General features: G+C 46.2%; 1 protein-coding gene and 1 non-coding gene across 4 annotated transcripts in view; both read right to left on the minus strand.

Annotated features, from left to right (window-relative positions):
- LOC126298573 (prostaglandin E2 receptor EP4 subtype) overlaps positions 1–23,870 on the minus strand; it is a 566,300-nt gene that overhangs the window by 162,698 nt on the left and 379,732 nt on the right. The gene's annotated exons all lie outside the window — the stretch shown is intronic.
- Positions 13,992–14,066, minus strand: Trnas-cga (transfer RNA serine (anticodon CGA)). Its single transcript has one exon. It is a non-coding gene; the product is annotated as a tRNA-Ser (tRNA).

Here is a 23,870-nt window from a genome sequence, read left to right on the forward strand (position 1 = left end):
CCATTCACGCCTGTCGCGACGCCACTGGAGGCGGGCTGCACGATGTTGGGGCGTGAGCGGAAGACGGCCTAACGGTGTGCGGGACCGTAGCCCAGCTACATGGAGACGGTTGCGAATGGTCCTCGCCGATACCCCAGGAGCAACAGTGTCCCTAATTTGCTGGGAAGTGGCGGTGCGGTCCCCTACGGCACTGCGTAGGATCCTACGGTCTTGGCGTGCATCCGTGCGTCGCTGCGGTCCGGTCCCAGGTCGACGGGCACGTGCACCTTCCGCCGACCACTGGCGACAACATCGATGTACTGTGGAGACCTCACGCCCCACGTGTTGAGCAATTCGGCGGTACGTCCACCCGGCCTCCCGCATGCCCACTATACGCCCTCGCTCAAAGTCCGTCAACTGCACATACGGTTCACGTCCACGCTATCGCGGCATGCTACCAGTGTTAAAGACTGGCTAACACTGACGGCGGCGGTGCACAAATGCTGCGCAGCTAGCGCCATTTGACGGCCAACACCGCGGTTCCTGGTGTGTCCGCTGTGCCGTGCGTGTGATCATTGCTTGTACAGCCCTCTCGCAGTGTCCGGAGCAAGTATGGTGGGTCTGACACACCGGTGTCAATGTGTTCTTTTTTCCATTTCCAGGAGTGTATAACACCAAAATTGTGCCGGAAGATTTAAATTCCAAAATAAGACAAGAACACCAATGGCAACCACATATACACTATGTAATCAAAAGTATCCGGACACATGGCTGAAAATGACTTACAAGTTCGTGGCGCCCTCCATCCGTAATGCTAAAACTCAATATGGTGTTGGCCCACCCTTAGCCTTGATGACAGCTTCGACTCTCGCAGGCATACGTTCAATCACGTGTTGGAAGGATTCTTGGGGAATGGCAGCCCATTCTTCACGGAGTGCTGCACTGAGGAGAGGTATCGATGTCGGTCGCTGAGGCCTGGCACGAAGTCGGCGCTCCAAAACATCCCAAATGTATTGTGCAGGATTCAGGTAAGGACTCTGTGTAGGCCAGTCCAATACAGGGATGTTATTGTTGTGTAGGCACTCCACCACAGGCCACACATTATGAACATGAGCTCGATCGTGTTGAAAGATGCAATCGCCATCTCCGAATTGCTCTTTAACAGTGGGAAGCAAGAAGATGCTTAAAACATCAATGTACGCCTGTGTTGTGATAGTGCCACGCAAAGCAACAAGAGGTGCAAGCCCCCTCCATGAAAAACACGACCACACCATAACACCACCGTCTCCGAATTTTACCGTTGGCAGGACACACGCTGGCAGATGACGTTCACCGGGCATTCGCCATACCCACACACTGCCATCGGATCGCCACATTGTGTACCGTGATTCGTCACTCCACACAACGTTTCTCCCCTGTTCAATCGTGCTATGTCTACGCTCCTTACACCAAGCGGAGCGTCGTTTGGCACTTACCAGCGTGATGTGTGGCTTATGAGCAGCCGCTCGACCATGAAATACAAGTTTTCTCACTTCCCGCCTGTCATAGCAGTTGCAGTGGATCCTGATGCAGTTTAGTATTCAAGTGTGATAGTCTGGATAGATGTCTGCCTATTACACATTACGACCCTCTTCAACTGTCAGCGGTCTTTGTCAGTCAACAGACGAGGTCGGCCTGTACGCTTTTGTGCTGTACGTGTCCCTTCACGTTTCTACTTCACTATCACATCGGAAACAGTGGACCTAGGGATGTTTAAGAGTGTGGGAATCTCGTGTACAGATGTATGACAAAAGTGCCACCCAATCACCTGACCACGTTCGAAGTCCGTGAGTTCCGCGGAGTGGCTCATCATTCTGCTCTCTCACTGTGTCTAATGACTACTAAGGTCGCTGATATGCAATACCTGGCAGTAGGTGGCAGCACAAGGCACCGAATATGAAAAACGTATGTTTTTGGGGGTGCCCGAATACTTTTGATCACATAGTGTAGGTATGTTCATCTTGCACAATGAATCAATATGGTAATGGTATAAGGCTCATGAACTTCGTCAGAGATAGAAACATGAAAATAGTCAGTACAGCATTTCTCCATAAAGATACACATAAAGCAACATGGACGTCACCGGATGGACTAACTGGGAACCAAACAGACCATGTGTTGATAGAGAAAAAACATAAGAAGGCAATAACAGGCGTTAGGACAATGAGAGGGGCTGAGGTAGAATCTTGTGCTAATATAGATGTAACATTCATTACCATAACATCCAAGCAAGAGCAATAGTGACAAAAGAGCCCAAAGGACAGATGTGAGTACGCTACAAGAAGAGGAAGTGTTCAATCACTTTAAGATTAAGCTTAGAAATAGATTCACAGAATTAGATAACAAAAGCAACAGGAAAGAAGGTGAAGATGTCATTACAAAATGGAACAAGATAACAATAGTTATAAAGGAGACAGCACAGAAATTACTTGGAGATAACAACAATAGCAATATCAAGTGCAAACCATGGTTCAATGAAACACGTACAAAAGCATTTCAGGACAGGAAGACAGCCAGGCAGGCAATGATGAGCAATGACAAATACGAAAACCAAACAAAAAACGGGAGAGCCACGTGAGAAATGAAGAGAAAAATCAGGCGAGAGAAAATATCATTCATAAATAAACAAATAGAGAAGGCAGAGGAGGACTACAGCCAAAACAACAGTAAAGAGTTTTACATAACAATGAGAAGCTATAGAAAGGAGAACAGAGCTAACCCTGTGATAATAATGGTTGAGAATGGAAAACTGATCACTACAAATGAAGGAAATATAGAGAACTAAAGGAGATACTTCAAAGAACTGCTGAACAACACGGTAGACACCTGCGACAACGAAAACAGGGGAGAAAACAAACACAACATATAAGCATTAGCAGAACAACTAACTCTGATGGAGGTGAAGGAGGTAATAAAAAGACTGAAAAATGGGAAGGCCCCAGGCATAGATATAATATCAGCAAAGCTCATCAAAGAAGGGGGAGACAAGACACATGAATCGTTAGCCGAATTGATAAAAGAGATGCGGAGGAAAGAAGTAATGCGAGAGGAATAGGGTTGGGTTGTTTCGGGGAGGAGACAAGACATGGAGGTCATCAGTCTCATAGGATTAGTGAAGGACAGGAAAGGATGTCGGCCGTGCTCTTTCAAAGGAACCATCCCGGCATTTGCCTAGAGCTATTTAGGGAATTCACGGAAAACCTAAATCAGGATTGCCGGACGCGGGATTGGACTGTCGTCCTCCCGAATGCGAGTCCAGTGTGCTAAACACTGCGCCACCTCGCTCGGTGCCAGAGGAATGGAAAACTTTTGCTGTATGTCTCATACACAAGAAGGGAGACAAAATTTTGACGCAGAACTGTAGAGGTATATATCTATTATGCACGTGCAGTAAAATAACATCAAGAAGTATAATGAACAGGCTCAATCCATACAATGAAGAAATATTAGATATAGCACAAGTGGGGTTCAGAAAGGGCTAGTCGACAACCGACCAAATATCCACACAGAGATAAATACTAGATAAGAACTGGGAGCACAATCTGAACGGTTTGCGTTAGAACGTTCAAACTGCACGGTTGGCCGCGTGGCATGACGGGAATTAGTATGCGTATGCATGGTTCGGGTTAGCGACGTAGCTCACTTTCTTTTGGATGAGTTCGTCAATAAGCAAAACTGGCACATTTTGGGGACTGGAAATCCGTATTTCGCGATCGAGAAGTCTCTTCACCCTCAAAGGGCGACTTGTGCTGTGCAATGTCCAGTAACGAAATAACCGGTGTCATATTCCTTAATGACTCAGTGACTACCGAAAGGTGCGTCAAGGTTTTGGAGGGTGATTTCATCCCCATTATCCAAAATGACCCTGATTTCGACATGGCGTGGTTCATGCAAGACGGAGCTCGACCCCATCGAAGCAGTAGAGTGTTTCATGTCCTGGAGGAGCACTTTGGAGACCGCATCTGTCTCTGGGGTACCCAGAGGCCACAGGCATGGGCCTCGACTGGCCGCCATATTCTCAGGATCTGAACACATGTGTCTCCACCATGTGGGGCTACATTAAAGACAAGGTGTAAAGCAATAAGCCACAACCATTTAGGAGGTCATCGACAGCATCGATATTCCGAAACGTCAGCGTGTCACGAAGAATTTCGCTGTTCGTCTGCGCCACATCATCGTCAATGATGGCAGGCATATCGAACATGTATGTCATAACCTAAATCCGAATATCTGTAGTGACGTTTACATGTTGAATAAAGTGTGTGCATGCCACAGTTTGTAAGTAATTTACGTTTTTTTTTTCATATGGTTCAATAGTTGTCGCCCTGTATGCTAACAGAATTCAACAAAGCATGTGAAAGTGCAATGAGAGAGGAGATGTGGAGGAAAATGGTAGAGTTTGGGATAGCCGGACAAGCTGATAAAGCTAACTAAAGTGTGTGAGGTAAAAACAGGAATGAGACAGGGAGATATTATATCACCAACCCTGTTCAGTTTGGTACTCAAAAACACCCTGAGTAGAGTAACACTAGAATGAGCAGGAGTCATCGTAGGGAAATAGATAAATGTTCTGATATTGTGGAGATAGGAAAGAGGATAAAAGATCTGGAGAAAATGGGAACTATACTGATGTAAAAGCTAAGAAAGTAGGTCTAAGTATAGCTGAAAGTAAAACAAAGTTCATGGAAATAGGAACATGAGCTCAGTTAGGACTAAACCATCTACCAATCAGCAACCTAACACTTCAAAAGACAGATACGTTCACGTACCCCTGTGTTAACATCAACCAACAAAACCTTACATCCACATCAAAAAAATTTCGCATCACCCAAGTTCCCAGAACTCCTGAAGACAGACGTTGACTTTGGATATTGTATCACAGATACAGTCCCTTTGACTGCTCAGAGATGTCACTAAACCTGCCCAAAGATGTAAACAACCATGCATGAGCAGCGCCTATTAGACGGAGGGGGTCTGACAGCCGATCAGTTCCAGTCATTCCACCAGGGAGGAGGTACACGGCTCGTGTTGTCTGTAGTTCCAACATGCCTAGACGGTCAATACCGCTCTTCGCTCGCGTCCGCATTGTTACTTTGTGCCAGAAAGAGCTCTCAACAAAGGAAGTGTCCAGGCGTCTCGGTGTGAACCAAGGTGATGTTTTTCGACATGGAGGAGATACAGAGAGACGGGAACTGTCGATCACATGCCTCGCTCTGGCCGCCCAAGGGCTACTACTGCAGTCGATGACCGCTACCTACGGATTGTGGCTCGGATGAACCTTGACAGCAACGCCACCATTTTGAATAATGCTTTTCGTGCAGCCACAGGACGTCGTGTTACGACTCATACTGTCGCAGTAGGCTGCATACTGCGCAACTTCACTCCCGACGTCCATGGCAAGGTCCATCTTTGCAACCACGACACCAGGCAGCGCGGTACAGATTGGCCCAACAACATGCCGACGGTACCGCTCAGGACTGGCATCACGCGTTCTTTACCGATGAGTGTCGCACATGCCTTCAACCAAACAAACGTCGGAGACGTGTTTGGAGACAACCCGGTCAGGCTGAACACCTTAGACATACTGTACAGCGAGTGCAGTAATGGAGAGGGTCCCTGTTGTTTTGAGGTGGCATTATGTGGGGCCGACGTACGCTGCTGGTGGTCATGGAAGGCACCGTAACGGCTGTACGATAAGTGGATGTCATCCTTTGACCGATAGTGCGACCATATCGGCAGCATACTGGCGAGGGATTCGTCTTCATGGACGATAATTCGTGCCTCCATCTTGCACATCTTGTGAATCACTTCCTTCATCGAAATCGCTCGACTAGAGTGGCCAGCATGTTTTTCCAGGCATGAACCCTATCGAACATGGCTCAAATGACTCTTAGCACTATGGGACATAACATCTGAGGACATCAGTACCCTAGAACTTAGAACTACTTGAACCTAACTAACTTAAGGACATCACACATATCCATGCCCGAGGCAGGATTCGAACCTGCGACCGTAACAGTCGCGCTGTTCCGGGATGAAGCGCCTACAACCGCTCGGCCACCGCGATCGGCCTATAGAACGTGCCTGGGATGGATTGAAAAGCGCCGTTTATGGACAATGTGACCTACTAACTGCTCTGAGAGATCTACGCCGAATCGCGGATGATGCTGTAGTATATCGTGAGGTTGTAACAATGGAAAATAGTACTGAAATGCAGGAGGATCTGCAAAGAATTGACGCACGGTGCAGGGAATGGCAATTGAATCTCAATGTAGACAAGTGTAATGTGCTGCGAATACATAGAAAGAAATATCCTTTATCATTTAGCTACAATATAGCATGTCAGCAACTGGAAGCAGTTGATTCCATAAATTATCTGGGAGTAGGCATTAGGAGTGATCTAAAATGGAATGAACACATAAAATTAATCGTCGGTAAAGCAGATGCCAGCCGGCCGGTGTGACCGAGCGGTCCTAGGCACAACAGTCTGTAACCGCGCGACCGCCACGGTTGCAGGTTCGAATCCTGCCTCGGGCATGGATGTGTCTGATGTCCTTAGGTTAGTTAGGTTTAAGTAGTTCTAAGTTCTAGGGGACTGATGACCTCAGAAGTTAAGTCCCATAAAGCTCAGAGCCAAAGCAGATGCCAGAATGAGTCATTGGAAGAATTCTAACAAAATGTAGTCCGAAAACAAAGGAAGTACGTTACAGTAAACTTGTTCGCCCACTGCTTGAATAATGCTCACCGGTGTGGGATCCGTACCAGATAGGGTTAATAGAAGAAATAGAGAAGATCCAACGGAGAGCGGCGCGCTTCGTTACAGCATTATTTAGTAATCGCGGAAGCGTTACGGAAATGACATATAACTCCAGTGGAAGACTCTGCAAGAGAAACGCTCAGTTGTTCGCTACGGGCTTTTGTTGGAGTTTCGAGAACATATCGTCACCGAGGAGTCAAGCAGTATATTGCTCCCTCGTACGTATATCTCGCAAGAGATCATGAGGATAAAATCAGAGAGATTAGAGCCCACACATACCGACAATCTTTCTTTCCACGAACAATACGAGACTGGAACAGAAGGGAGAACCGATAGAGGTACTCAAGGTACCCTCCTCCACACACCGTCAGGTGGCTTGCGGGGTGTAGATGTAGAATCTAGACCAACAGTTCCTTGATGAACTTGTGGATAGTGTGCCACGACGAATACAGGCATGCATCAATGCAAGAGGACGTGCTACTGGGTAGTAGAGGTAACGGTGTGTACAGCAATCTGGACCATCACCTCTGAAGGTCTCGCTGTATGGTGGTACAACATGCAGTGTGTGGTTTTCATGAGCAATAAAAAGGGCGGAAATTATGTTTATGTTGATATCAGATGTTCAGATGTGTGTGAAATTTTATGGGACTTAGCTACTAAGGTCATCAATCCCTAAGCTTACACACTACTTAACCTAAATTATCCTAAGGACAAACACACACACCCATGCCTGAGGGAGGGCTCTAATCTCCGCCGGGACCAGCCGCACAGTCCATGACTGCAGCGCCTGAGACCGCGCGGCCAAAACTTTTTTTCATGTGTGTAAAACAAGAGAGCCTAACGAGAATTCAAGCCAGGGGAAGATGTCAAGGAGCTATACATAACATCATAAGATCAGTGCTACGCAAGGGAAAAAAAACGGATAATGAACTCGTCACTGTTGAAATTAAAGTTCTGAGAAAAATATATGGATCAGTGAAAGAAAATGAGCAGCGAACATTTGGACTGTTATCACATCTGCCATCAGTTGCCACTACTTATCATCGAGCGGTCATCGCACAGTGTCGCTGTATACGCCGTGTGTCGCAGTGAGCGTTATTAATAGAAGCAACAGTCAGACGCTATCACCGACAGCAGAGCTAGACCGGAATTATTGTTGCGTTAGGTGGTCCTCATACACTGGAGTTAGGTTCAGGCCGATGTTCAGAACGTTAACATCAGTGCCACGCCTTTTCATCAGCATCGCACTAACACCGAGTATTTCTTTAAATAGCGATCAGACAGTTTTGAGGGCGTTGCTGCAACGTATATGCAACGTAGCGCGTCTTTACCGACAGGTAGAAAACGTGTTATCAGTTTTTTCTTGGATACCGAAGGACAAACGCCGATAGACATCCACTGGTGAATGAACAGTGTGTAAGGAGCAGCATGTGTGTCGAAAACCACCGTTGTGGAATGGTGCGCCTACTTGGGTGCTACTCGCGACTCGACTCAAGTGGGACACAATCGAGCAATAGTCCTGATCTCTCTCTCTCTCTCTCTCTCTCTCTCTCTCTCTCTCTCTCTCTCCCCTCTCATAAGATTAGTATGCCTTCGGTTCCTTGGAAAAGACCTTGAAGGGTCGACGAGAGTGAGCAGCAGGCAGTTATGGATTTTTTCAAGCAGCAGAACACGGTGTTTTACGAAATGGGTATCTTCAACTTGCTGCATTGGTTGGATGATTGCCTCAATGTTGACGGCAATTTTGCCTGATTGGCATACCGATGCTGGACTGTACGGCCTACCATCAGAAACTTCTTGTTCGCCCCTTACCCATATTACTTTAAAAAATGATTCTTAATTGTTCCTTATTGTGTTGTCAACATTACTTGCGGTGGAGTTCATTTTTGCCCTTTTTCAAGTCGGTTGCTACACACCACTTCCTGCTACCTTTACGTTGGACGCCAAAATTATTTTGTGGCTACAACAAACAGCAACCTAGAAAGAGAAAAATAACTATTGAATTTCTCTTGTCTGGCAGAACAGCACATAGTAAGCTGACACGGTGGTTATGACGCCATGCGTCACACGAAGCAGTCCTTCCACTTTACTGTTGTTCTCGCTACCTACAATTGACATGAGCATCACAGTCGCCGGACTAAGTACAGAAACAAACACAACCAACTATAAGCAGTGAGCCTTAACAGGAAGTCTGTTTTACGGCTAGGCACTCAGGACCCTCGGCACAACTAAAGTGACCTATATGTCAACAGTTATTTGTTTCTAGGCATATGCTTGTCAGAAAATTTTTCTATTTTCGACCAATATTTGTTGTCCGAAAACATGGGACACCTCTTTTAAACACTCTCCGATGGTGGAAGGCGCTCTCCGGAAAGAGACTTTCACTAGCGTGCAGGTGCACCTCATAGAAGTTTTAGAAGTAACTGCCAGCATAAGATGAGTGGGCGGATCGTTAATACTAAAGGTTTAGCACGTGAACCACCGCATAATTTGTGCCGCTAGGTCAGCGAGAAATGACGCCGCTGTGTGTCTGGCCGCAAGACGCGACTTCCCGGCAATGCGGCTCGTGACATTAACCCTGTAATACTATTACGATTCGAAACGCTTCCATGCCTACACCTTCGTCGACTCGAGTACCACACGTACGTTTGGCCAGTAAAATGGTTAAAAGCAACGCAACGATAGAATTATAAACCAATTATTGAAGGAAAGTTAAAGAAAAATAAATTCCAAGGTATACACGGTCTTCCCTCTCCAACAAATCACAAAAACTCGCACTGCACAGCTTCACAAACAAATTGGCATTGCATGTTTTTCATCGAGCGGGAACACTATGGAATAAGTATCCAAAAGAAAATTGCACAAACTCTTGCATAATGTGAGTGATCACGTGTCAAGAGTATCAAATACAAACAGTAGTTACACAAACAACAGAGGAAGAAAAGTACTTAATCAGTTTATCTAATGAATCAAAAGTAACTCGACGAAAAATGTGGAAACACAGAAAGTACGTATCAGATTAGCCGACATAAAATCGAATACAGCATCCGGAAAAGAGACAAAAAGTAAATCAAAGCTTGACTAAAGAATATGGGTACATATCGCAGTTGGCCTCTTGACTACAAATGATACGTCGAGAAACTGTACAAAATCGACTTCAAAATAAAAACCTTCTGGGAGACGGGTAATTCGTCCCGACAATGTGAATTTCTTCAGGCTTCTGATGGCACATATTGCAAACAGTCTTGTGATGTTCCTCGCACACAGGCGCATCACACGTTACACACTTGTTTTTGGTTATTCTTCTCAGCTTATAGCTGCAGCCTCTGCAAATATGGCGTTTCTTAGACTATGAGTGCTGGACTGGTGTGCGGCTCCTTGACCTGCGTTGAAAATTGCTGTAGAAGGGATGGAGTTCCTTTTGTTTCGGGAACCGTTTAAAGACGTTCGTAACCTCAACACGTTTTTTATTCTCTGCTGCACGTGCCCTTGTTGCCCTACAATATCTTTTCTTTCAACGAGCCATCTGCAAGAGAGAACATGAAATTCAGACACGCCATTCCTGTCTTAGACATTAGCTCGCATTTGGATGTCACCTAGATGTATTGGAAGTTGTCTCCAGAGGACGGAATTGTTGCTAACGACTGCGAAGCTCCTGAGGAAATTTTCCTTCTCGAACCACTCTCATTACTTGCGTTCTGCACATTTTTCGGTCGAGTATTTTTGGGACGAACAGTTCTGTTTTGCTTTCTTCTTGCTTTTCGCAACAGACGCTTCCTTCTCAGTATGGGTCACCGTTGCGTTGAGTGTTTCTTCATCCCAATCTGATGCAGAGTGGATAGTGTCATCGCAAACGATGTCTTATTCTTCACGTTGTAGTCTTCGTCAGAGTCATCACATGATGATATGTCAACATCTGATTCCATTGCATACATTCTCTCAGTTCTGTGTAATTCGTCAGGACCTAAAAAGAAAACGAAAGTTATGGAATACGTACTGCAACCCACTTGATACCGAAATGTTCTTTACAACAAACATCCAAACTGCAAATTGGTCGCTCATTACTAAACGTTCGTCGAATCGAAGAGTTCATTTTGTTCGTGAATAGTACTCGTTAGTCGTTTCAAAGAATCATCATTTACCCACACACCTATGGTTACCTGACCGAAGAGCGGCGTAGGTCACTTCAGCTGGCGGAGTCACTGAGCCAACTAAACTGCCTAGGCTCTGCTGCGAGGAAGGCGTCCGCAAAACGAGGGGGGCTTATTGAAGGAAAATGTGCTCTTCCAATCGAAACCAATAGCATTCTAGAGTTAATTAAGATGTAGTCGGGGTGGCTGGATACTGCTTAGCCAATATTGTGTGTCGAGAGATGAAGAAACGAGAGAAATATAGGTGGGCGTCAAAACAACTGGAAACCAAATATCACCGTCATGGTTCCATAGCCAGCCGCTAGTGTGTGCTTTGATTTATGTTGATAAATGAATAAACAGTGTAGCAGCAGCGTTTTACATTATGAAACAATGTGTGTACTATATGCACATTTACTATGGTTGAAAACTGAATTTACAGTTCAGCACTAGCTTTTACATTATAATAAATTATTGCAAGATGGTATTAACATGACAATACAGTGCGCTAGGAATAAACTGAATGAGGTTGTTGTGTTTTAAACAGACTACCATTGTATTCGGAAGAATGGAGACTCTAGCTCAATTGGCCGTACTGATTTAAGTCTTACGTGGTTTCCGTAAACGATAGACTCTGCCCGATCCTTCTCACACTAGACATGAGATTACGTAAATGTTTATATTTCTTGTGTATGCTGTTCTGCAGCCTCAACAAATTGCATGAAATGGTTACTTTTGTAGCAACAAACCACCAGAGTTGAGTTTTATATTTTATTTACCGCTACCGATTTCGAGTGATAGTTCATACTCAAGTGGTACAAAAATGGTTCAAATGGCTCTGAGCACTCAGTCCCCTGGAAGTTAGAACTACTTAAACCTATCTAACCTAAGGACATCGCACACATCCATGCCCGAGGCAGGATTCGAACCTGTGACCGTAGCAGTCGCCCCTAGGACCGCTCTGTCACAGCGGCCGGCTACTCAATTGGTGCTTACATGAAATAAAGATATTATCAGCATTTACAAGTACAACTTTTGGTTGTATGTATAGTTTTTACGTACGTTATAACATCTTAGCTGTTATTTTTCAGTTACGGTCTACTTTTGTTTTGTCATATTTGTACTTGACTCTTTATGTGTCAGAGATATCATTTGTTATTAACTTCATGTCGGTGATGGAAATCGATTTATATCGCAAGTAAAATTTAATATTGTATTTTGTTCTAAATTATCTGTTACTGACAAGAATTTGGACGAAGTTCTCAATGTATTTTGTATTTTAAATTTTCGATTATTCGTTTAAAATGTTACTTGGATTTTATGCCATGTGTGTGTAGAGTTATAGTTCTTCTAAGATGCTTATGTAGCTTACTTTATCGGCTCTATAAACACTGGAAAGAGTAGTACATATACTGTAAACTGTCGATTTTCTCTTGTTCGGACGACACAGCAGTTTTCGCTTTTGTTTTATATCTTCTTTGTATCTTGGGCAAATTTTCATACAAACTGTATACATGTCTCTGTACGAGCCCTAATTTCTCCTGTCTTTGCGGTCCTCACGTAAGATGTACCTTTGAAACAGAAGAATCGTTCTGCAGTCAGGCGCAAATGCCGTCTTCCTTCCAGGGATTTCCATCTGAGTACATAGAAAATTCCCGTAATAATTGCGTGTTGATCGAATCTACCGGTAATAAATCTAGCGGTACGCCTCTGAATTGCTTCAGTGCCTTCCTTTAACACGACCTGCTGAGGATTTCGAACGATTTAGCAGTACTCAAGAATGCCTCGCACCAATGTTCTATACGCGATCTTCTTTATAGATGAGCTATAGTTTCCTAGAATCCTCCCAACGAACTGAAGTCAACTATTCACCATTCCTATTATGGACGTCATGTGCTCATTCCATTTGATATCGCTTTGCAACGTTACGCCTAGACATCTAATCGACCACGGTATGTCCTGATCTTCGTAAAAGTGGTCCACGGATAAACAAAACAACTATTACTACTGTTACTACTACTAACACTACGACTACCACTGCAGTTGTTAGGAAGTAATCCTGTTGTGGGAGTGTCGCCAGCAATGTTAGGTAAGTCCGCAGGATTTCTTGGTCGTTGTCTTTGAAAGTAAAATATGGGGGCTTGTAACTGAATACTTCACGTCTGTTGGTTCCCATTGAAGTCCTCAATAGACTTACGTGATACACCACCCAGAAAACTAACTTCTGATACTTAAATGTTAGCCTGTATCCCTATAGCCAATTGAAGCAATTAAATATGAAATATTTCTCTTTGTTAACATATTCCTTTCAAATCACAACATGGGAACCATAACAATTTGCCCCATCAATCACAATAAATTAGAAACATAAAAAAGATACATTTAACCAGAAAACAAGCATTGAAATAATGACAAAATTATGGAAATGGAAATTCATTGTTGATGGCCATCAATTTTTGTGATTTATGCTACAAGGTGTGATGAAAAATGTTCGCCAGTGGGCATTGCTTCAGCGTAGCGCGACTCCGCAGGAAAGTGGTTAGTGTGGCCTTCGAATGGGAACTTTTTGTTTTCCCCTTATGCTAAAAAAGATACAGTTTTGATTAAATTAATTGTGGAAGTGTTCCGAGATACTTGTAATGTTTATAGAAACCTATTTATTGATAAATATGTTAACCGAACAATGCTGATAAAGGATTTCGTAATCGCCGAAATTTGGGAGCTACTGATGATGTTGATTATGAGTTTAAAGAGACAAAACATCTATGGTCATTAGTCCCTTACTCATAACCTCCCCCTCCTCTCCCCCAGAATGGAATTGTGTAAAAATGGCTCTAAGCACTATGTGACTTAACATCTGAGGTCATCAGTCCCCTAGACTTACAGCTACTTAAACCTAACTAACCTAAGGACATCACACACACCCATGCCCGAGGCAGGATTCGAAACTCCGACCGTAGCAGCAGCGCCTGGAAACGCTCGGCCACAGCGGCCGTCTAGGTACTGTGTACCCATCTGTCTGCGTCTAGAGTAAATCTAATGTGCAAGTATGAGAATGTTGAAACTTCCTGGCAGATTAAAACTGTGTGCCCGACCGAGACTCGAACTCGGGACCTTTGCCTTTCGCGGGCAAGTGCTCTACCAACTGAGCTACCGAAGCACGACTCACAGCCGGTACTCACAGCTTTACTTCTGCCAGTACCTCGTTTCCTACCTTCCAAACTTTACAGAAGCTCTCCTGCGAACCTTGCAGAACTAGCACTCCTGAAAGAAAGGATACTGCGGAGACATGGCTTAGCCACAGCCTGGGGGATGTTTCCAGAATGAGATTTTCACTCTGCAGCGGAGCATGCGCTGATATGAAACTTCCTGGCAGTTTAAAACTGTGTGCCCGACCGAGACTCGAACTCGGGACCTTTGCCTTTCGCGGGCAAGTGCTCTACCAACTGAGCTACCGAAGTTTCATATCAGCGCATGCTCCGCTGCAGTGTGAAAATCTCATTCTGGAAACATCCCCCAGGCTGTGGCTAAGCCATGTCTCCGCAATATCCTTTCTTTCAGGAGTGCTAGTTCTGCAAGGTTCGCAGGAGAGCTTCTGTAAAGTTTGGAAGGTAGGAGACGAGGTACTGACAGAAGTAAAGCTGTGAGTACCGGTTGTGAGTCGTGCTTCGGTAGCTCAGTTGGTAGAGCACTTGCCCGCGAAAGGCAAAGGTCCCGAGTTCGAGTCTCGGTCGGGCACACAGTTTTAATCTGCCAGGAAGTTTCATATCAGCGCATGCTCCGCTGCAGAGTGAAAATCTCATTATGAGAATGTTGTCTAAATGTTGGCGTAGCTTCTGTCTGAGGAGGGACGTGGATACCAGCCTGGTACATACCTAGTGAGAGGTGGGAAACCGCCTAAGAACCTCATCCAGGCAGGTCTGCTCCTTAGACCTCATCGTTAGTCCGTGAGGCAGATTCTATCCGAGTCAAGCTAGCTTCCTCAAGTTAGCGCGCACGTCTAACCGGGAGGAAGGGTGTTACTGACCAACGGTTTTCTGTAATCAACACATTATTTATTTATATTATCACTTTCCCAAATAAACTGGTAACTGAAGAATATCATTGGAAGCTGTGAGGTGTGTTAAGAATTGGGTATATTTCCTTGCGTTACATACATACATACCCTCACATATCGGCGATCACAGACTCCTACGATCATCCGCCGATCTTACGACGTTCCTCCACAGATGGTGATCTTGTGGACTTCGGATTCAGGTCTCATGAACACACAGCTGCCGAAGGTCCTTCCGCAGTTCATCTTCCGTCGCTGCCCTGGTCTTCCAATTGAACGGATTCCATCAGGTTTCCCCGTAAGCACAGCTTTGGCCCGGCAAGCGTCTGGCCTCCAGGCAATGTGCCGTGCCAGGCTCAGGCCTATTCTCTGCACTCTCAGTTTCAGAACGATGTTCCGTTGTTTCAACACGTCGTATCGTTCCCGGTTCGTTCTACCTCTCCAGGTGTTCTCTTTGCGGAGTAGTCCTAAGACCTTTCTCATCATTTCCCGTTCAAAGATCAACTTATTCTCTTCGCCTTTTTCTGTATTCCTTAAGGTTTCTGTTCCATGTAACAACATTGGTACACTCACATCATTATGGTCTTAACTGACTGATCTTTTTGTCGACGTTATCTGCTTGAAACTGAAATAAGTTTTAGACCTATTAATAATACGTTGATTAATTTCTTATTTTAGGTTATTACGCCTGTTCAACCAGGTATTAAGCCATTAAAGATTTTCCACTCTAGCTATGTTCGATATCCCTACCTGTAACGGGTTGTTATTAGAATCATCTCTGGATACTCCTATCATTTCAGTCTTCTCCGCACTAATCCTCAGTCCAGTCTTACTAGCATTCTTTGCTAAGTCCCCCACGCAATCTGCTCTCTCTTCCTCTGACTCACTATGGCTGCAACGTCGTCTGTATACCCCAATAATTGTGTTCTTCCATTTAGCTCCATGCCTTTGCCTTCCTTTTTTATATCCCGAATTACTTTCTCCATGACCAAATTAAAAAGGAATGGTGAAATGGCATCACCTTGTCTCACCGCTGTTCTGATGATGAGTTCCTTGGATAGCTCCGTGAGGAAACACATGTGTGGACGACGTTTCAGTAGGACCAGGACGTGTAACAGTGGGTGCAGTTGTGGACCCGTCAGCGACGGACTGCGTTCTACGAAGCAGGAGTTGGTCGTCTCGTGTGCCGGTGGGAGAAGTGTCTTAACGCATTTCGTGATTCCTTTTGAATGGAACCGTACCGTGGCCCTGTTTTGGTGGGTGTTAGGTTTTCATTTGACTGCCCCTTATATAATTAGATAGTCTAGGGTTGGTGGGCGGTGATAAGTTGCTATAGGACCAAACTGCTGAGGTCATCGGTTCCTAGGCTTACACACTAATTAATATAATTTAAACTAACTTACACACCCATGCCCGAGGAAGGACTCGAACCTCCGACGGCGGAGCCGCGTGAAATGTGGCAAGGCGCCATAGACCGCGCGCCTAGTCTGGGGCAGAAGGAGTCTCCCGTGGAATTTTGCCAGGAGTGACCTTTCGCGGCGAGAGAAGGCATCACATCCTGTATAACTAAACTGGTACACCATCGGGAGATACAAGTTGTCGATTCCACTACGACTCCCAGTAATAACTACAGCCGTTTCTCTAGATATTCAAAGGAAAATGCGTAATATCTGGAGTACCACAGGAAAGTGTGATAGCACCGTTGCTGTTCACAATATACATAAATGACCTAGTAGAAAGCGTCTGATACACTTTAAGGCTATTCGCAAATGATGCAGTTGTCTATACCAAAGTAGGAGCGCCAGAAAATAGTAAGAATTTGCAGAACGACCTGCAGACAATTTATGAATGATGCAAGCCTTGGCCATTGACCCTAAACGTAAATAAATGTAACATATTGCGCATACACAGGAAAAGAAATCCACTACTGTACAGCTACACTATTGATGAGAAACAGCTAGCGACAGCGTCTGCCGTAAAATATCTAGGCGTAATTATCCAGAGCGACTTTAAGTGGAATGACGATATAAAACAGACAGTGGAAAAAGTAGACACCAGACTCAGATTCACTGGAAGAATCTTACGGAAATGTAACTCATCCACTAAAGAAGTGGCTTATAAGGCGCTTGTTCGCCCGAATCTTGAGTATTGTTCATCTATCTAGGGTCCCTATCAGGTAGGAATTATAGAGAAGATCCAACGAAGAGCGGCGCGTTTCGTCACGGGATCGTTTATCTGGCGAGAGAATGTTACGGAAATGCTAAACAAACTCCACTGGCAGATGTTTCCTCCCACATACGTCTCCCGTATTGGCCACGTGGAGAAAATTGTAGAAATTAGAGCCAATACAGAGGCTTACCGACAATCATTCTTCCCATCTGGTCCCGAATCCGCGGCAGACGGCACGGACTCGGCTCTGCAGCCGCCACGGCGTAAGCCGTGGCTGCCCGCGCTCCTGGCCCACGTATAATGTGAGGGCGCCACGGTGGAGCACGTGGTCCCAGCGGCCAGCAGCTACGTACCCTATCATGCATTTAAGCGCCTGCCTCTCGCTGAGCGAGGGCAGTCCTAGAGGGTCGGATCCTCTCCTTCGAAGACGACAGATTGCAGAGCCTGGGCTACCCTCAGGGTGGAAGCTTCGTTGCTGTTGTTGTGTGTTTGTGTGCCGGCCCTAGTCGTCCGTCCGCCAGAGCCGCCGGCTGTGCTCGCTGCTGCTGGGCTGCAGCCGTCCGCCCGCCTGCCTGGCCACCCCCACCGCCACCGCCGCCGCCCGAGGATTGTGGGCCGTCACCTTCTTGCCGACGTCGTCCAGCTGCTGCCCGGAGGGATTTACCGGACCGCTTCCATCGCCTGCCGGAGGGGCTGCCAGCTCCTTCACCGCCGCCGCCGGTCTTCGCCGCTGCCGTCGTTTCTCGCCGCCGCCGTCACTGTCACCGTCACCTCCGTCGCGGTTTTCACCCCCCTCTCGCACTCCACCACCGTGTCTCACCCCACCACCTCTATCATTTTCACCTCCCCCTCAGCTGCTCCGACCACCGTCACACGGAGGTCATCCGCCACCCCCATTCCTGTCCTCGCTTGGCTCCCTTTCCACACCACTCCTGCGCCGTTTTCGGCTGTAACTACCCCCAACTCTCCCTCCCTTGTCGCCGTCGCCCCTTCGCCACCTGCAGACTTCCCACCGGTCTCCGCACCACGTCCGATGGGCTCCGAGCTGGTACGGATTTCGGCTCGACGCTCCAACAGTCTCTGTGCCACTCGCGCCCCCTCCCTCTGCGTCATCCGCCCCTTGGGTGGGGGGGGGGGGAGGGGGGGAAACTGCCCCCGCCAACTCCCCCTGCAACCCGTCCCCCAGCACTCTCTTCGACCTGTCCTGTCCACGAAACCTTCCGAATGCCCTGACGTCGACCCTTCCCCCGCAATCTCCACAGAGAAAACCCCCGATCCCCGTGACCCACCACCCCCATGGCAGCGACCCCGACCTCAACCCCTACCACACCTACCACCCACGACTCTGTCCTCTCCGATCCCGACCCTCGATTCCTCGATGCCCGCAACCTCACCCTGGCCATCTGTAAATACTTCCCCGGTGCTCCCGTCTCCCTCCTTCTTGCTCGCGAGGACTCGGTCCTCCTCAAATCCCCCACTGCTTCCTTCCGCACCGAACTCCTCTTCCGAATCCCACGCGTCCGATTTGGCCGACGATCCACCCTCACCTCCTACCACACCCCGTCCTCTCCCAGTCGGCCTCTACCCACCCGACGTCCGCTGGCCTCCACCGCCACGATCACGGAGCTCGGCCCCGTGGTCACGGAGGCTGAGGTGTCGGCGGAACTCGATTCCCGGCCCGCCATCAAAATCTGCTAGGTCCGTCGCACCGTTAATGATGCCGGGCCGACTTACCTAATGTGGATATTCACCGAATCCTCCTCCTCCATTGCCGCTTCCTTACAGAGGGAGCCCTCGTATACTATCGCCATCACAAAGTGGACCCCTCCTGTTCCCCAGTCCAATTCTACCTCTGCCAACACTGCCTCAATTACAATGACCACGTTAGCATCGCCCACAAGAACCGCCCTACCTGTCCCCACTGCAAAGCTTCAAGCTTCTTAAAAAACTGCCCCAATGTCACCTCTCCCCCCTCCTGCAACACCTGTAACGAATCCCATGTCCGCATATCGTGGTCGTGCGGTAGCGTTCTCGCTTCCCACGCCCGGGTTCCCGGGTTCGATTCCCGGTGGGGTCAGGGATTTTCTCTGCCTCGTGATGGCTGGGTGTTGTGTGACGTCCTTAGATTAGTTAGGTTTAAGTAGTTCTAGGGGACTGATGACCATAGCTGTTAAATCCCATAGTGCTCAGAGCCATTTGGACCATTTTTTTGAATCCCATCCTATCTACTCCAGGAAGTGTAATGCGAAGCCTCCTCCACTCACCCACGAGCTCACCGTCCCTGCCTGTCCCATTGGTGACCCCATCCACTGCAACAACTCGCTCCGCCCTCCCCCTACTGCAGAAGACATCATCTGCTTCATCACCATTGTGCTCCAAAACATCCACCCCTTCCGACACTCCCACACCCTTTCCCAAATCGCCCTCGCTGCCCGTTCCATCTTCCATCTTACTACCTATGCCACCTACTCCCACAACCGAGCCTACTTTACCTTCACCCCCTCACCACCCTCGTATAACTCTCCCCTTCCGTGTCGCGACAACACTACTGTATCCTGTACCGTAATATCCACTGTCCGCCCACCCACAAACTCCTCTTCCTCCACACCCTCCACCAGCATCGCGTGGATGCCTTCGTGCTAAATGAATCCTTCCTTCAACCCCATATCTCCATCTCCACAGCTCCTTACACCCTTCACCGCACCAATAACCCGTACCCTAAGCTGCGTAGCTGGGTTGCTATAGAGCACCTCGAGCACCTCCCTGTTCGGCCCCAACGTCTCCTCAACAATCCTGCTGAGAATCTCACCCTCAGCCTCTTCTTCCTCACCCTTACCGTCACCTGTGCCGCCATTGATGTCTGCCCTCGAACCCCCATCCCGTACGTTTCCTGGCCCACACTGACCTCACCTTCTCCACCTACGTGATTGCCACCGACCTCAATATCCACAGCCGTGCTTCCTGCCGACCTCCAGCGCTGGCATCGGTTTATCACCACCCTCCAGGGAGACCTGGTTCCCCTCCCCCAGCACACCAGACCCAAATCCAACACCACTTCCGATGTGATCCTTGCCCCTCCCAACCTCCTCGGGCGCATCACCGCAGATGTCTTTGACCTCACTGGCAGTGACTGTCCTCCCATTCTCCTCACTATCTCTAATGGTCGCCATCCCCAGTCCATTCCTCGCCCTGACATCCCTCCTAAACTTGTCCATAATTAATCCCGTGCCAACTGGGATACCTACCACTTCCTGTGTCTTTTATTAGCATCGCCCATCCTTTGTTTTATGTTTTAACTTTCCACAATTTTCCGCCGTTTTACAATTTAAGTTCCGTTTTATCGCCTGTTTTTATTGTTTATCTTCTTATTTTTTAAAAATTCTGTAGGCTGAAGTCCAGCGTACTAAACTGCTGCCAGTATGCACCCCTTCGGGGGGAATCGAAATTCAATAAAGGAAAAAAAAACTGTGCGAGGCAGTTTGATATTCGCGTGAGTCTATCGACATCTCGCCTACAGACAGCGTGTTGACTCTACTTTGTTTAAGTGTACGAGTGGACGTTTTCGATTCGTGAGGTTTTCGCTTGTGACCCCGTCGCTTCTTGCATGTTGATGTTGGTAAGGTTTTGCTCAGTCGTCCGTCGTTGTTCTTGTACGTCTTTTCCCGTTCGTTTTGTTTGTTCGCGGGCCGCCCTTGTTTGGTCCCGCCGCGCTTTCGTTCTCGGCAACCCCGCGACCGGTCCGGTCGCGGTTACATCCCATGCACTATTAGAGAGTTGGAGAGGGTTGGCGGGATCAGGTAATGGTGCCAAAAGTACCCTCTGCTACACAGCAGTAGGTGGCTTTTGGAGTATGCTGTAGATGTTGATACGGGTACCGACACCACCGGCCAGTGGCATCGAAGAAGACAGCGCAAGAGAAACACTTACAACGGAGATATTTTTTAGTGGTGATCTTCGTTTTAATGGTTGAAGTAAGCGCAGGAAAACCCTCTCCCTAAATTTCGTTTATGCAGTCTCAAAGCGTCAGCTATCAAGCTGGCAAACACACTGTCCTGAGTAGGATGATTGAAACCTAATTTTACTTTGTGTCCCTTGTCTTTATTATCTTCAAACAGCAGCGACATAAACTGTCGAAAGAATGTTGCAAATAGAATTCGAGGGAAACTGGCGGAATTACACCTCAGTTCCATATCCAAACACACAATACTTGTGTACATCTCCTACCATGAGCAAAATTTCGCAAGGGAAAATATAGTACTGGGGCTTTTTATTTTTTTATTTCTGTGATTTCCGACATCCTCCAGGACGAGCACGGAGGATTTATAAATCTGAGGCTAACATTTTGTTGACAGATGGCTCTGTAATGTGAGACAGATTAACCTAATGTGTATACATCGTGTCTCAGACAGACTAGTAATTGCTACACCATTTGTTAGTTGCAACACAACGGTTGACCAAGATAATCATGACATTGCGTTCCTGTTGTTACGTAAAGAGGCGATATATTGACCATGCTAACAGACGGTGAATTAATTTTATATCATTTCGATGAACAAATTGCGAGCGGTGACTTCTTTCAGAATTATTCTTTGCCTAATATTTTAGTGAGGTGACTTTCTACAGCCATCAGATATTTAAGGAACTGCATTTTTAACCATCAGCTAAACAAATAGACATTTATTATCTACCAGTTTCGGTCTCTCAGGCCAACATCACAGGAATAAATAGCAAAAACATCAAATGAAAAAGCAGTTCATATTTCTCTTACATGTTTCGAAAGTCCTCAGAGTTACAATAAGTACATATGACAATCTGTCACATGTCATGGTCTTACCAGCATCAGATTGGTTTTACAATAACACACGTCCAAATATAAGGGAACTATCATAAAGAATTATCCCACTGACGTTATTTAAGGTCATTATACGTGACAGATTGTCATGTATACTCATTGCAATGTGAAGGACTTGCGAAACATGGACTGCTTTTTCACCTAATGTTTTTTGCCTTTTCTTTCTGTGATCATGGTTTGAGAAACCGAGACCGGTAGAGAATAAAGGTCTATTAGTACAGCTGCTGTTTAGAAATACGTTATTTAGGTGTTCTCTGTTTATTTGATAATGGTTTATACAAGGTTATTATAAAAGATTGACGCGATTTCATAAATTCACTGTAGCTACATTAATTGACATATTACCACGAAAATCAAGACATGAGTAGAAAAACTGATAAAGTTTTTTTATTGTTGCAGCCGCACATCCGATTTCCTTCACGAGAATGCAACAGCAAGCAGTCTGCCGTAACAGTGAACGACACTTCAGAATGAAGTTCAACAACTGCTGTCTCCATTCTGCGATAGTATGCACAGCTTAAAGCTTTAGGATGCCCCTGCAAGGGGAAAATCAATGGGTCGGGCGACAATTAGGGAAGGAGCGGTTGACCGCGTGCGCGGGAATTTCATACGTAGCCCACAGAAGTCGACGAACAAAGGAAGCTGAAGCCTTACCGCTCCCAATTGCTTAAAGCCCTGACTTGCGATAACAAAATCAGATGCTTTGAGTTTCCGGCACAGTTGCAATAGCTTATGAGCTTATGGAAGGGGATGGGTTTTGTGAGATACTCATCTTCAGTGATGAAGCAACGTTCTTTGTGAATAGCACAGTGAACAGGCAGAATGTGCCATTGTTCTGTGCAGTCTCGCGGCCTAAAGTTTACGATTCCTCTTTCTTCTCCGAAAAGACCGTTACAGGGCACGTGTATCCGGACATGCTTCAAATCTGGTTCATCCATCACGCGGAGAGCGACAGCGTGGACTTCATCTACGGACAGGATGGCGCTCCACCACAATTCCAATATGATGTTCGTGAATTCTTAAACAGGAAATTGAGAAACCAATGTATCGGTAGGGGTGGGGTTGATCAGCAATTCATGTCATAGCCTGCATGCTCTCCAGACCTCACATCATGCGATATTTTTGTGTGGGTTTATGTCTATTATAGCTACAGCAAATAAAACTCTAACACTGATGAAGGAAACGTTAACCGACTCTAGCTCTAAAGTTAAATTCATACGAGAAATTTCTTAACCATTTGGTATCAAGGCTGGTGTCAGACATGGAGATGGGCTCTCCCCATTAGCGTGGAAGTGTGGTTCGGAAAACGTGATTACGGAAGGGCGAGAGCAAAATTCGAGTCAACTATAGGTCAATCAGTCAAGTTACATAGAAGTAATATTAGAGTCGTTTGCCTTGCCTTTGCAGATGAACTGGCAGTTTAACTAGAGCTATTACTACAATTCAAAAACAAATTTAAATTCTTTAAAAAGTTGCGGAAATAGTAGGACTACAAATATCATTCGAAAAAACTGAATATATTACATGCAACAAACAAGTTCCAAAGTTTTTTGAACACGACGTACGGATAAATAAAAAGAGATTCTCAATTTAAATACTTGGGGGAATCATACAAGAAAACAAGCTGGAAAGAGCAGTAACAGAAGTTCGCTGTAAAAAAATGGCAGCTGCATTCAGATTGACATAAAATATTTACAATAAAAATCACTTTCTAAATTCAGTAACTTAGATATTACGGTATTGTAATCAAACCTGAATGTCTTCATGGAACAGAAAATTTAATTTTAAATAGAAATAGGGATATTGAAGACATTCAAAAGAATGAAAGAAAGATTATTAGGAAAATACTACGGCCCAAAATTACTGATGGAGAAACTTATACGCTGAGAA

The sequence above is a fragment of the Schistocerca gregaria genome, chromosome X (assembly GCF_023897955.1).
Source record: "Schistocerca gregaria isolate iqSchGreg1 chromosome X, iqSchGreg1.2, whole genome shotgun sequence".
NCBI classification, from domain to species: domain Eukaryota; kingdom Metazoa; phylum Arthropoda; class Insecta; order Orthoptera; family Acrididae; genus Schistocerca; species Schistocerca gregaria.